Source organism: Vicia villosa, linkage group LG3, assembly GCF_029867415.1.
Source record: "Vicia villosa cultivar HV-30 ecotype Madison, WI linkage group LG3, Vvil1.0, whole genome shotgun sequence".
NCBI classification, from domain to species: domain Eukaryota; kingdom Viridiplantae; phylum Streptophyta; class Magnoliopsida; order Fabales; family Fabaceae; genus Vicia; species Vicia villosa.
Genome location: NC_081182.1, coordinates 71,970,233 through 71,985,467, shown reverse-complemented (window position 1 = coordinate 71,985,467; position 15,235 = coordinate 71,970,233). Strand labels below are relative to the sequence as shown.

At 30.1% G+C, this 15,235-nt stretch overlaps 1 long non-coding RNA gene across 8 annotated transcripts; it reads left to right on the top strand.

Moving 5' to 3' along the window:
- Positions 1-9,120: 9,120 nt before the first annotated feature.
- On the top strand, positions 9,121-11,812 carry LOC131656082 (uncharacterized). 8 transcript variants are annotated; one of them, XR_009299971.1, is made up of 5 exons: positions 9,121-9,757; positions 10,017-10,614; positions 11,278-11,364; positions 11,459-11,542; positions 11,622-11,812. It is a non-coding gene; the product is annotated as an uncharacterized LOC131656082 (long non-coding RNA). The 8 variants fall into 8 exon arrangements; XR_009299965.1 differs by having other exon boundaries at positions 9,122-10,114; positions 10,188-10,614; XR_009299966.1 differs by having other exon boundaries at positions 9,123-9,751.
- Positions 11,813-15,235: the final 3,423 nt, after the last annotated feature.

The following is a 15,235-nucleotide window of genomic DNA, read 5'->3' as shown; positions in this document are numbered from 1 at the left end:
TCTTTTTGATTTCGAAAGAAACTATTGATTAAATCTTTTGATTGATCAATTGATTTTCAAAACGATATGGGGCCTCTCGAATATTAGAGAGTATAAGACCCACTCCTTTTTCTTTTTATACAGTCCTTTTTTCAAAACAAATAAACTTCTTTCAAAAACAATACTTTTCAATTGTTTTCAAAACAACAAACGACGCGTCTGTAAATAAAACAATCAACCATGTTTTATAAAATAAAACAGGGGCCTCCACATAGGTATAAGTCCCATTCCTGTATATGAAATTAGGTATTTCATTGTACACACACCTTTCTGTATATATCTCGTTCAATCTGTTTTTTTAAACTTCGAACAACAAATCAAAAAATGAAGGTTTTCTTTAAATCTTCCCAAAAATACCATGGGCCTCCATGTAGGTATAAGTCCCAAGCCCTTTTGTGAATATCTGTTTACATAGCTTTGAATAAACTCAGTGGGTCTCTCCCCGAGTATAAGTCCCGAGCCCCGTGTATACAAATGGATCATGCTTACAGGTATATTTCCTTCATAAACTCCATTGTATACACACACTTTGTCATATATATAATTGTTCATACCTGTTCATGTTTGTTCATACTTGTTCATGTTTGTTCATATGTGTGATATGTGTGCTTGTTCAACTTAGTACAACACTAGGTTCCCCATAGTCTCCTATTGGGTTTCGTGCAAAGAATCTCCACTAGTTTAGGTTAGGACATAGAGTATGGTTTCTCGGTGAAATCGCTTTAAGAGCTCAAACCAACTATACCATGCCTCCCCTTGGGCTTTGTACAAACGAGTGACCCTCCCATAGCCTCCTCTTGGGCTTACAATGTAAGGACCCTGGATTGTCCCTCCCATAGCCTCCTCTTGGGCTTACAATGCAAGGACCCTCGAATAGCCTCCTCTTGGGCTTCGTACAAGGACCCACGGGCTTCTTATAAGCATCCCCAATATCCAAATCAAATACCCTAGGAGATTAGAAATTTATCATCTCTATGATAGGAGTATCTCTTCTATATCATCACAAACAATCAATCAATCAATCAATCAATCAATCAAACTTTTTTGCCACAAGGCTGGCTAATCAATCAAACCTTTTTGCCACCGTACTGGCTGATTAATCAAAGTTTTTGTCACAAGGCTGACTTCATTGAAACTTTTGCCACAAGGCTGGCTGATTAATCAAAACTTTTTGTCACAAGGCTGACTTCATTGAAAGTTTTTGCCACAAGGCTGGCTAAAAAGCATCTTTATCATTCTAAGCACCATAAGCGGCATGGCCCAGGGCTTATAATGAAAAGATTTTCAAACAAAAACAAACAGATGTATGTGATGATATAGATTAGATACATCGAACATTTAGATGACATTTGTCTCTTATCCTTTGCTTCCACTAGCATAAGTGGGAACTACGATTGCTCTGACTTTCTCAACATCCCTTTGAGAATACGTAGGCACAAGGTCTTATTCCTTGGCGAGCAAAACTTCTCCCTCAAACCACTCAAACCTTAGCACCCGTAGACCCCGAGCTACAGATGCTCTGATTCCCACTAAGGGATATGTATGCAGAGGATCGCGATGATCTTTGCGAGCATAATCAAACAAACACCTTAGGTCCCACCTATTTCACAACAGAACCTCCACCATAACATAGAATGAAAAACAATAAAGAATCCTATAGATTACTATAGATACGTTGGGTGCTAATACCTTCCCTTCGTATAACCAACCCTCTTACCCAAGATCTCTCCCCCACTTTTTAGGTTATTGCAGCTTTTTTCCTTTTCCTCCTTTGGAAATAATAAAAAGTTTGGTCGGAACAAAAGAAAAATCATATTTTTATGAGCACTCGAGCCCAAAGAAGGCATCAGGTGTCTCATCCGGAAAAAAAAGGATAAACGATTTTTCGCCCGCGACAGTTATAGATGAGTAACTTGCAAGAATGAATACAATCGTACCTTGATGTGGCACATGATTGTGCTTATATACGAGTGACGGTTAAAACTACACCCAAAGAGTACGACATATAATGTGGAAGGTTGTTGCACTGATTACAATGGTTGTGATGATAATGGTGATGGGTTTCAATGCACCTATTGGCAAGGATTTATTTTTTCGTCGTCTTTAAGTGGGAGAAACTCTAGATTGGACCTTCAAATTAGGCCAGTCTTATTGGGTTGTTTGATGGGCCTAAAATAGTTTCTCCTTTAGTCCTTATTGTCAGGCACATAGTCAACATTGATATGAAAGTATAAAGACATACCTCCAGAATGATATTCTTTATTTCAAGATCTCCTGACTACCCTCAGAGTTGGAGAGGAGATCAATGGCATGCTAGGTGGGAGTAGGTGGCGTTGGGAACACACTTATTAAATGTTTATAGGACTTGAATCATTGTGAAAATCCTTCGCGTGGCCATATGCTTCTAGGGTAGATGAGGGAAAGGTTGTTAATGCACTTGAGTGCACTCGAGTACCGTTATGAAGTCGAGGTTCATCATGGGTCATTGATCATACCTTGTTAATTATTGACCATATATATGCCTCATAGCTACCTATAAATTGGTAAAATACAGTAAATTCTTCATTTCACTTCCTTTGCAGAAGAGTTCAACAACTCAGGTTTTTATGTGTGATCTTCAATTCACCAGTGATCTATTTATTTCCTTTGATATTGATCTTATTTCGTGCAATACTTTTGGTTTTTTAGTGGCCTTGATTTATGTTTCTTTAAATTTAAACCCTAAACTACTCAAGGTGACATTCTATTTCCATACATTTTCAATTGTTTCCGTTAATTTTTAAACATGGCCAATACAAGAAACCTGTAGAGTTGTCGAGTGACAATTAGATAAGTGACGCCCCATCATGAGCTCAAGTGATAAACCCATAAATAATAGAGGTTCCCCCTTTAGTCGTGACATATCCTTCTATAGATTATATAGAAATTAGTGATAGGTCTAATATTGTAAAGAGTCTTAGTGAGAATGTTAAAGAGTAGGAGGGGCTCCAAAAATCTAAAACCTTCAAATGAATGTGGATGGGGGGATGAATTTTCTATATTTAGGATTGATACCGTGGAAGTCTGTGGTGGTTTTGCCTTCCTTGAGATCCATATGTCAAATCCGAAGACTATAGAGGTTTATTAGGATGAGTTGAGGTCCCGTATTTATATTAAGTTCTTTATGTGCCAACATGGCCGATAGGCGAGTGGTAGTGAGGTTAGATGGAAAATAGAGTCTAAAATATATTCCAACATTCATGGTCCCAGTTTTTACTTGTAGGTGGTGATGAGAAAATGGTATTAAAGAAACAATAGGCTCTTGAACTCTCTATTGATGCAAATCGGTGTTCCTAGGTTTAATGAGATGTCATGAGCATGACATTCATCTTCAGTCACTTTGGGTTTGTCTCATTTTGATCATCTATATATCACTTTGGGTTTGTCTCATTTTAAAACTTTGTATGGTCGTGCTCTTGATTATTCACACTTAAAGGTGTTTTGTTCTACTTGTACTGTTCTTCATTCACAAGTAAGACGTAGTGATTCATCTCAATGTTATATCATATTAGTTTTTGTTGGTTATGAGGTTGGTGAAAATAATTATTGTGGTTATGATCCTTCTAGTCAAAAAGTTATATTTTCTTTATGTCATATTTCTTAAAAAGATATCATTTTACTTTATGCTTTATGATTATCATATTTGTACCAATTCCGAGCTTACTCGTATTAATCCTTTTTTTCTTTGATGATGATATTTTTATTAATTGTAATTCTGAGAAGTACATAACTACCACTAAATATATTCAAGATGCATATGCCCTTTTTTTGTTTCCACGATTACCAAACCAATTCCCATGATTGTTGATCTACTTCATTTAAACCATCACTACCGCATCATTTTAAATTTACTTAATTATCTAATTTTATTTATTTTGCTTCTTTTTTAATTATAATTTGTCTGTGCTCTCTTCGTATATAAAAATTATTTTGGATCCTCTTTGACAACAGGCTACGGTAAAGAATTTTACTTCGTTGCACAAGACAAATAATTGGATCTTATTACATTTTCACCAAAAAAAACGTGTTATTCGATCTTGTTGAGTATTCAAGATCAAAACCAAATTTAACGGGTCATTTAGCACTATAAATATCATCTCGTTGCTAATGGATTTTCTCAAAAACATATGTTATAGATTGTGAAAAAATATTTTTCCATGTGGCCAAGATGACCATCATTCAAATATGTTACTTGGTGGCATATTTGTTAAATGCTTGTAAGAAATACTTTTTTTTGAAGATGATCTTTAAGAGAAAGTTTTTATGTAATATCTTTATTAGGGCATCTGAGTCACCCTGTTCTTGCAACAAGAACACACACGCACTTGTATTTTTTGAACATTACAGATAGTAAGAAATACTTTTTTTGAAGATGATCTTCAAGAGAAAGTTTATAATTATACAGTCCCTCTCTAAAATGTTTCTCATAACCAAGTATAAGTGTAAGTTGAAAAAAGTCTCTATATGGTCTTAAACAAATTTCATATATTTTGATAAATTCTCTACGATGATTGCATCATTTGGGCTTGTTTATAATGATCATGAATCTACTTTATTTCTCTTGGCTGGCCACGTACCAGGGCAACTAGATCGTCAGCATAAGGCCTAAATTTTTTTAAGGTCTCACACCTATTTACTTATCTATCGGGATTTAAGTAAGTACATAGTAAAAATTAGTTTACACTTAAGAATAATGCTTATTGGCTGAGTCTGTAATTTTAGGTTATACCTATATGAAAAACATCTCCTAAAAATTAGCTACGTAATTTTTTATAGAATAAAAAATAAAATATTTTTTTATATCAAACTCACTTGTTTTTGCTAAGGACAAAACTTAGTTACAATTCTTTAGGTGTGGTTCTTACTATTTTTCAATGAAAATATGACAAGTGTATAATTTTCTCTTACACGTATGCAAATTTCTCCTATTTTCACTCACTAAATGATATTTAAGTATATTTGTCATATTTTCATTGAAAAATAGTAAGAATTCCACACCTAAAGAATTATACCTAAGTTTTGTCCTTTTGCTAATTGCTTCTAGGAAATGTTGAGTAACAAAATGTTGTTCCTTGATGTATTTGTCTCTTGAAGACATATACAACAACATTTTTATTTTTCAGAAGTACAACACTAAGAGAAATGAGCGGGAATCACTGTGAGAGAGGATTCATAGGAAATATTATAGATGGTGTTCATGATTGTTATCAGAAACGATATTGTAGTGTTATATTTGCAAATAACTCTGTTTAGGGTAACAGTTGGGGACTACCCTAGAAAATGGTGACGATGCAAGGCCGAAGGAAGGTACCCCCCGCCTCGCCCTATGTTTTCCTCGTTTATGGAGAGAAGAAACGTGGGATAAGACGTGTCTTGTATGATGGAAAAGTCAAAATAGTTACTGACCCATGTATTCTTTGGGAATTGAAATTCAACTACCCACCTTTTGACTGGGTGAGCGACGACCTTTTTCAAAAAAATCCTAAGAATCCAGAACTCCTATAACTACATTATTCCTAAAGGGGATAAAGGGACTCTCAAGTAACTCTTACTTACATACATTCAAACACCATTAAGAGAGAACTCTGCTCCAAATAACCCTAACACCATAACTCCAACCGCCTGCCTGTGACCGACAAGCCACCAGCAAGACCTCTCACCTTACATGAGTCGGTCCCTTAAAGAACATTAGAAACCACCGTACAGCACTATTCACCTCCGTGAACTGGTCCTCATTCTCAGACGTGTAATATATTTATTAAAACCTCCGAGTCTCCCTGCACTTGTAGGGGAACACGCACGCACCTGTACTTTTTGAATAGTATATATAGTACAGCCATATCGACGAGTAGTTTTTTATATTATCTAAAATTTAAATAAAATTGACTCTTTTTTATTATTATTTTATTGTTCATTTAAATAAAATTGATTTTTTTTATTATTATTTTATTGTACTTTTTTATTATGGGTGGAAATTTTAATATTGAGATGACTCTACTCATGTCTACTTTTCAATGTATGCATTATACAATATATTTTTTTATATATTGATGACATAATTATTATTGGTATGATGTTGATGGGATTAATGAATTGAAGTCACATTTAGCCAAACAATATGAAATGAAGGATTTGGACACTCTTTACTATTTTTTTTGGGATTGAATTTGCTTATTTTTTTAGTGGTTATATTCTCTCTCAATTCAAATATATTGCCAATATTTTTGAGCAACAAATAATCATATTGACTTGAATGTGAAGTATGTTCACAGCAACGGGTTTTTCTACCAAATTTCACTTTGAATCATAATACTTTAGTTAGAATTTGGTACGTTAGACTTCGATATTTACATGCATATCATCAACATAATAAAAAATAATATAATAATTAAAGCAACTGAATTTAAATAAACAATTAATTTAATATTTAGTTGAGAATGAAATGACTTGCCAAAAGTATTTAATAATGAAATGAAATACCTTATGTGAGGACTAGAAACGGTAGTTATATTATTATTATTATTTTCCATTTAAAAACAATTAAAATATCGATAGTAACCTATATAGTATGGCTATTGTCAAACATCAATATCAGAATTCAGAACATTGGCGACGGCATAGCTTACATAAAAGACGAGTTAACGATTAACCAACCTGTCCTTTGAAAACAACCAAACAACAATGCCCAAGAGGCAATGTCAACATAATATTTAATAGAATTTATTATATTCATGTATTTTTAGAACATACTTAAGTAAAAAAACATCATGTCAATTAAATATTCATGGAAAGTTTAAGAGAATATAACTGCGAGTAATCCTTACATACAAATCATTTTTATTTGATTGAGTTAAGTAAAACCATATTTCTTAATATAATATTATAATTTTAGTTTAAGATTCAGTAGATCATCTACTATAAGTCATTCATCATTTATTTTTATATTTTAGATGTCTAATTTTAAATGTGAAGGATATGTTAAAAATCTCGTATGAAACAATATATAATCTAAACATATTTATAAGTGATGATAATTTACATCCTTCAAATCTTTTGTAGGATTGATCAGTTTCCATAATAGAGATAATGGATAATGATGTTGATTAATTGTGGTTATATCCCTTTAGGTGTTTGAGTGAGCAGTAGGTACTTTCTATAATAGTGTATTTGAATTTAATCAAAAACAAATGACTATTTAAACAACTGTTATAGAAAAAAAAGAACCAACAAAACAAATATGAACTACACCGGATTTATTAATGCACCTGAATCATTAATTGTGACAAGTAATATGTCCCGCATGCTTTGGTCTCTTCTTATCAAAATAAATATTGTCTTAAAGAGTCTATCTAACTCAAATAGTAATGTCAATATTGTTCAAGTTGACATATTCATCTGAGTCTAAATCTAATACCAGTACTTTGTCAATATGATGCTTGTTATAATTTATACAAGAGTCTCACTGACGAGTGATTCTTAAACACTTATTAAGGATTTAAAAAAGTATATATTTTATAGAAAAGTTAATCATTTCAATTTCCAAACATTAAGAAGAAAAAAAATTATTTTAAAATTTTATTAAGTACTCGAGAGACACAAGTCAGAATTTCCTTTTATATAAATAGGAAAAAAATAGTGTATCGACATTATTATAAAATAAAAGATTTGCCTTAAAATTTTGATCTCTTGAGATGCGCGGTGCGATTATAACCGTTGAATTAAAATTCTATTTGGTAAAAATAACGGTTGACTAATAAACTAACTGATAGCTTATGGCTGATGATTGATAATTTAGTTGATAAACTAATTGAAATATTTGATAAAATTAACAGTTCAACTAGTTGATTAATTAAAATGACATAAAATACATTTAATATATAATTATTTAATTTTAAATTAAAATTAAAGTGAATTTTAGTTAAAATAATAAGGATAAAAATGAAAGAAAAATGATAAACTATAAACTATAAACTAAAATGCTATTTAAAATAGCATTTCGAAAATATGCTATAAGTTCATGAGACCATGTGCAATGGTGTGTTTAATTGAACTCAACATGGCAAAATCATGTGCAATGGTGTGTTTAGAGTAGTGTTGAGTGTGTGTTGGAGGAGAGAGATGTTGAGAAAACTCAACACTATGTACACTGACACAGGGGCTGACGTGGCTGGTCTTGATTGGCTGGCCAGATTTTTATTTATTTAATATTTTGAACTCAATTATTTCGTTGCAAATTATTTTTTTATTATTATTTTTTTTTACCAAAGTTCATGATTTTTTTTCTCTATAAATAGAGACTTGGTTCATTTGATTTGGACACCGAAAAAAAAACCAAGTTTTTCACTATCTTTCTCTATTATTATCTTTCTATTAGTGTTTTTTTTGAAGTTAAGTGTCTTTTGTATCGTATCCAATTATTTAAATAAATTTTGTTTTTATTACAAAAATTAAAAATTAAATTATTAAGTATTTATTATTTTAATTTAATTTTAATCGATAATTGTAATTTTATGTAATCATAAAAATAAAAATAAAATTTAAATAAGAATATGAAAATAAAAAGTGGTGGGGTAGGGTGTTGAGTGAAAAATCATTGGAGAGGGTAAAAGTTGAATGGGTGTTGAGTTATTAGGTGGAAGAAAGAGAAAATGATGTGGAGTGTTGGGAGTTGAAAAAGTGGATGTTGAGTGTTGAAACCATTGTAGATGGTCTGATAAAAAAATCATTACTAAATAAGTTTTTTATCGTTATATGAGTTTATAAGTTATAAGCTCAAAAATATAGCATGCCAAATAGAGTTAAATATAACAATTTGTTGTCTTCAATTACTTAATACAAATCATTTTCATTTTGTCATTGAATAAATTAGAAGGCACAAAGAACATAAGGAAGAAATATAGCAAGAGAGAATTTAGATCCGAAAATTCGTGTTTGAAAATTATGACGATAATTATAACGCTACATACTTTATCAACACTATTATTTTATTATAATCATTCAAATTCATTACGTTAAATAGTTAAATAAAAATCTACAATATAAGAAAGTTTGATGTTCTGGAAAAACCCAAAATGTCCCTCTAGCCATATGTTGAGCCACGTGGATGCTCTCTTTGAAAGGCTTGCTCTTTCTATGTTACCTTCCACGAACTCATCTTTCTTGCAACTGAACCAACAGCTGTTTCGTTTTTTCTCTTCCTTGGAAACCCAATTTTACTGTTTGCTTTACTCAACCTGTCTTATCATTGCAGTTTCCTCTTTCCCATGCCTCTCCAATCTTAGTCTGTCTGTTTCTTCCCCTTTTCTCCCTCCTCATTTCTCATCAAACTGTGCTTCATCACATCTTCTCAATATCTCACCTTCCCGCAGCCACCGTATTTACAATAGTTTCGAACACTTTCATGTCTTGGGGTTTCCAGATCTGACACTTTCATGGCTTAGGATTTGCAGATCCGTCACTTTTTGTTTATGAAATTTCTTCGATTTGTATCAGTTTTTTGTTGAGTAGTTAGACATTATTGTGTCTGTGGTTTTGTATGTATTTCTGATTTGAATCGGTTTTTATGTTTTGACATTCAGATCTGTAGCGGCATCAACGGGTTACCGACGATTAGTGTGGTGGTGGTGGAAATGGGTTTCCGACGACGAGTGTGGTGGTGGTCCGATTCGAAAAGGTTTATGTATGACATTTTCAAATTAGGTTTCGTTATTAACTTTCTTTTGTAGAAAGTGCAGGATTTAAACTAATTATTATAGATCTGATATTTGTTTTAGTTTTGTGGCATATTCGAGTTTAAACAGGTAACCTGCAAAGTGTTTGATGAAAGTTCCAAACCAATCACTTTCTTAGCTTTTCTGTTTTAGATTCTCCAAATGAAGTTGTTTTCGTTTCTACTCTGTTATTGTTTTGAACTTCACCAAAATTTTCTGGTTTTGCAGTGGCGAGTCCGGTTTAATCAACTACAAATTATTCATGGAGGCGGGTGATATCGTTTAGTCTTAGTGTTGTTATGTTTTGGTCTGATGAATTGATGCAGGTATAAGTTCATATTTCTGGTGCATATCCATATCATAATCTGTACTAACACCTTTGAATCATGGTAATGCAAGGAAATCTTCATGTTGAATGCTAAATGGCATTAGTTTTGGATCAATCTTAGAGCTATTTTAGATGATATCAATATGCCGCCATTGTAACAGATTGATAGTGGCAGAATTCAAACTCGAGGTCTCCCAAACAATTCGTCCTTAACTGAAGCTCATTAATCATTCGAGCCCAACCACTTGGTTATAATGCTAGAAATTTAATTAGTGCATAAAGTTACTTAAATAATTGCTTGCTATTATTTTTATTAATTTAAATACCACTTTGATCCTAAGTACCTGTTGATCTGATTTGAAAGTTTAATTTTTTCGCATCTCCTATTTGACAATCTTCTCTCCGGCAGGTATCGGGTACAGAATGATAAAAAGGTTGCTGTTTGTAGTGTACATCCATCCGAGCAGGCTACACTCCAGTGCCTAGGTTGTCTTAAGGGTAAAATACCTGTTTCCAAAAGTTATCATTGCTCCCCAAAGTGTTTCTCAGATGCATGGCAGCACCACCGAGCGTTACTGTGAAGCCATGCATCTTGTATGCCCCACAGTAAGGAATTAAAAAACAGATCTCTAAGTATCTTGTATGCACCACCGACGACGGTTAAAAAACAATTACATACCTCTTGTAATTTGTCTCCAAGAGGTATGTAATTGTTTTTTAACCTTGGTTTTGGTTGTTGATAGAAGCTTAATTTTATAAATATCCTGGTATTCTACTTATCTTTAAGATATTTTTGGATTGATATTGAATAAAAAATGCCGATGCTTCTTTGTTACCCAAGAGATTTTCTGGATTGCAGAATCTCTATTAATGTCGCCACTGATACTTTGTAGCCTGTCCTATTTATTTTTCCTTTCAAAATCAAATTTGCATCAGTTGTTAATGAACTTATATAAACCTTGGCTTCATTTCTTTGCGTTTAAAAGGGTGTATTTCTTTTGGGGCGGCGGTGGGATGGGGAAGTTTACCTTAGGTTTAGCCATTTTGCGACATAATCTGTTTCTTACTCTTTAACCTAACTCAGTTCTTCATAATGGTATGATGGCATCTTATATTCTAATAGGTTTTCTATCAGCTAATATGCATTCTGTTTGCTCCCAGGTCCAAAGTGATCATTATGATGAATTTTTTGCTCCTGAACTGGACAAACATGGCTATTACGGTCTTTATAAGAAAAAAACAAATGAGGTTGTTACATTATCCTGATTTCTTATGGTTTTAAAAATTTAAAATTTTCAAACTTTTTTATTTAAACGTGTTTATGGCGGATTCACACTCACAGGTGTATAATGGCAACATAAATACAATTGATGGTTGAACAACATTTTTCCGTAGAGACAGATTCTCACATGTGAAGAAATACCAGGTTGGATTGCTTTTATGTGTGCGACAGTTAGTACCTTTAAGTATGTACCAACATATAATTATTGTTTGTTCGCTTGCAGGTTGAGTTTAATAAAAAAACGGGAAATTTTAATGAAGAACTTGGGTTTTTATGTTATCTTTGTTGGAACATCTGTGTTCTGTTTATTATAAACTTTGTAAATTTATGGTAGTAGTAGTGTAATACACAATTATTTTTGTTCACAGGAAGATATATATAATATATTAATTGGAAGGGTTCACTTTCCATGAAGATGCTGACCATAACATGAAATATAGATAACATGAAAGAGTAAGAAATATAGATAATATGAAAGAAGAAAGTTATGTGAAAATAAATATTAATTTTTTTTATGGAATGTGAATATCTATTTTTTTAATTGATTTCAAATATTACTACAGTTTAGACTGTAACGATTAAGTGATAGTAGAAAAATACTTCTTTAATGTGTAAATGTAGGTAGGTGTACATCTTTTAATAAATGAGTTGTTTTTAAATTATTAATGTTTCTAATTTTTTAATTTTAAATTAGTTTTTATTTTAAGATACAAAAATTAAAATATGTATTATTGATGTAAAACAATTTTGGTCTTATTTTAAACATAGGTATTTTTTTAAAAATTAATAATTTATTTTGGTAATTTTTTTAAAACTAAGCTTTAAAGAAAAAAGATAATATATAGAAAGATTGTACAAATATTAAGTGTGATTGGACAATTCTATATGAGCCAAAAAAGATAATAAATATCAATTAACTTGATCAATTTGATTGTTTTAAAAAAAAAATTATCTTTCAATATTATAATATTCATTTAATGAGTTTGGTAGTAACTGATTTTAAGGCCAATAGTTTTTGTGACAGAATAAACTTAGCTAACAATCTCATTTAAGTAAATGATTTTATAAGAGACCATTTTTAATAAATATTTTTTACAATTTTAAATTTTAAAAAGAAAATAATATATAAGAAAATTTAAGCTTCTAAAATAAAATTAATAATATTTTTTAAGTTAGTTTTAGTGTATAAAATGTGATTAAAAAATAAGATTATATTTTACTAAATCTTTTGTACACGGGAACATGAAGTTATTGATCAAAATATTGATTATTAACGGGACATGAAATTACTGATCAAAATATTGTATTAAAAAATTTATTATTTAAATGTTTTTACGGGTACCAGACATTTTTCTATATATTCAATTAATTTTTTTACGGGTATCAGACATTTTTCTATACATTCGATTATTATTTTTTCACGGGCACCAGACATTTTTTTATACATTCAATTATTATTTTTTCACGGGTACCAGACATTTTTCTATACATTCAATTATTATTTTTTCACGGGTACCAGACACTTTTCTATACATTCAATTATTATTTTTTCACGGGTACCAGACACTTTTCTATACATTCAATTATTATTTTTTCACGAGTATCAGACATATTTCTATACATTCAATTATTATTTTTTAACGGGTACCAGACATTTTTCTATTAAAAAATATATATCTGAAACAAATGCGCGTCACATACCAGAACCCGTGCACACGCACGGGTTAGTTACTAGTTAAAATTAAAATCAAATTTTTCAAACAAATCAACGGTTATAATTAATTTACAATATATAATATTTTATGTGTATTCTAATTAATAAATATTTTTTATTTATTTAATTGCTCTTTCTTTAGAGAATAATTGCTATGTACTATCAGTGTAAAATATTTTACACTATCGGTATATTACAATCATTTATTTATAAATAATACTTTATATATGATTAAAGAAAAAGATAAATATCTATAAAAATTTAAAGGTTGTGATTCATCGACGGTGTAAAAAAATTTTATATTGTCAATATATTTTTATTAAATTTTATATTTAATTATTTTATGATAAATTTATTTAAATTATTTTTGCCTATAGAACACTATATTCAACAAAACTTTAAGGCACAGTTTTTTTTCTCCATGTTTATGACAACACATAATTAGTTTCCCCCTCATAAAAAAGCTTTACTTATAATTTTTAAAATTTTATTTAGGTTTAAATAATTTTTTCGGTGTAGGATGATGTATTTTTTATTCTCATCTATGTATTTTTTTTTCTAACAAGTTTTTAAAAAATATATTTAATTTTTGTGTTTATATTTTTTTTGAAACAAATCTTTAAGTGTGTCCAGTCTTTTTAATTTTCGATCTTGTAAGTTAAAAAAAATTATTTTTAAAATTTATTTGGACCAAAATAAAAAATTCTCAAACTTACGCAAACGAAAATAAAAAAATTATTAACATGCAAGACTATTTAATAAAAAATATAGATGCATGAAAACCAAAAAGATAGGAGACATTAATTTAAAGACTTGTTTCAGAAAAATACATAGACAAAAAAATCAAAAACATGTCAATCCACAAATATGAAAAAATTATTAAGTCTTTTATTTAATTTTAACTACAATTTATGTAATCGATGATTTAGTTTACTATTTTATATCATTTGAAAGAATTTGATAAATAATATATAATAATATTTTTAATAAAATATCTTTATTATGTATTGATGTATATTCATGTTTATCATAAATATAAAGTATTTTTTAATCAAGCATATAGTACAATTAATATTAATTAAAGAGTGTGAAAATATTAATATTACAGTATTAAATTGAAAATGTCAATCATTATAGAACAATTACTTAATTTTGCAAGTAAATTACTTAATTTCTAGAAACTAGATCACTAATATTTGTTTTGAATGTGGAAATTTCTTACAATTTTTTTATATTTACGAAATTGATTGGAATACGAGAATATGTTGTTGTTTTGTCATTTGAAAACGTCTCATTAAATTGAAAAGTTTTGTCATTTGAAAAAAGTGTCATTAAATTAAAAAGTATAATATTATATATAAATTATATTTGATCCTAATTTTTAAATAATGTAAGATTTTTTTAGTATAAGGGTAAATAGAGTAACAAATACTTCTTACTTTTTATTGTATTTCAGTTTGTCACTTTTACATATACTAAAAAAAGTTAATTAGTTTTGTACAAAAAAGATAAATTTTAAATTATTATTATATAGAATTGTCATTTATTAATTATATAGAAAATATGAATTAAAATTATTTTTAAAAATAAAATAAGAAGTACATAAAAGTATAATAAAAATGACATTAATATTTTATTAATATTGTAAATGACTTATCCAAATATTTTTTTTTTTTTAATAAGCAATTGATTATAAGATATCGCACTAGGGGTGCAACCCTTACAACGAAAAAAACTAGAGAGTTACGTTACAAAGTAATGGCAATTTATACCAATCATAAAAATTTATCCTACTAGAAAGTTCCTTGTTGCTAGCCCACCTCCATGAGAAAAACATGATATTTGATATCACCTCGTCGAAGCTAAAGGCACCTCCGTCAAAGATCATTGTATTTCTCATATTCCACATGCACCAAATTAAGGCTATCCAAATCAAATTTAGGATAACTTTAATGTTGGTGTTTTTCACCTTTTCTTGGATGCTCACAAAATTCTTGAACTCCTCTAAGGTAAGCTTCAAATCGTTCCCCAACCACCTATGAATTCTACTCCACACCTCTTTTGTAGCATGGCAATGGAAAAAAAGATGTTCCAAAGTTTCCGGATTGTTTGAACAAAAAAGG